General features: G+C 34.7%; 1 protein-coding gene across 1 annotated transcript in view; it reads right to left on the bottom strand.

The window, feature by feature from the left end:
* The window catches only part of LOC119592548 (pumilio homolog 2-like), a gene marked incomplete in the record, with an annotated part of 245,467 nt that overhangs the window by 232,797 nt on the left and 12,059 nt on the right, over positions 1 to 611 (bottom strand).

Raw genomic sequence — 611 nt, forward strand, 5'->3', positions numbered from 1 at the left:
GTTTTGTTGTTGTCATCATAATATCATCCCTATTCAATAGCAAGCTTAAAAAGATACAGACATACATATACAGTCACTCACACAAACCCTTTGCTAAAACCTGTGCAATGTCAGTCATGACCTTTCATTCTTATCCCTTCTCCCATTACAAGCCAATATTTCAAGACATTTCACTGAAAAAAAATATTTTTGTAGTGTTTATAATATACTAGTGTCACCTGAGTAACTTTGCTCTTACTTATCATATGCATTAAAATACATTATTACAGCAAACGCTTGTACCCTTCATAAAAAGAGATTCTCCAACGTCGTTCTATGATACTCATAGTTAGCACTGGCAACCATTCCCTTCAAGAAGGATACAGAAGTTCCTGCACTCAGTCTAGTGGGTCAGAGATTTTGGATCATGGGTGAGCATGGCACCACTATGTTGAAATGGCTGCTCTAGATACCATTTTTATAAGAATCCTGTCCAATCCTTGAAAATATGCAATAGCAATAGCTTTGGTTTCTGAATACATTGATCAATATACATATAAAGGAATGTATACAAATGATGAGAACGCAAAATCTTGTCTGATACAGTCCAACAAAAATCATTATTTTCTAAC

Source organism: Penaeus monodon, chromosome 30 (assembly GCF_015228065.2).
Source record: "Penaeus monodon isolate SGIC_2016 chromosome 30, NSTDA_Pmon_1, whole genome shotgun sequence".
In the NCBI taxonomy this organism is placed as follows: domain Eukaryota; kingdom Metazoa; phylum Arthropoda; class Malacostraca; order Decapoda; family Penaeidae; genus Penaeus; species Penaeus monodon.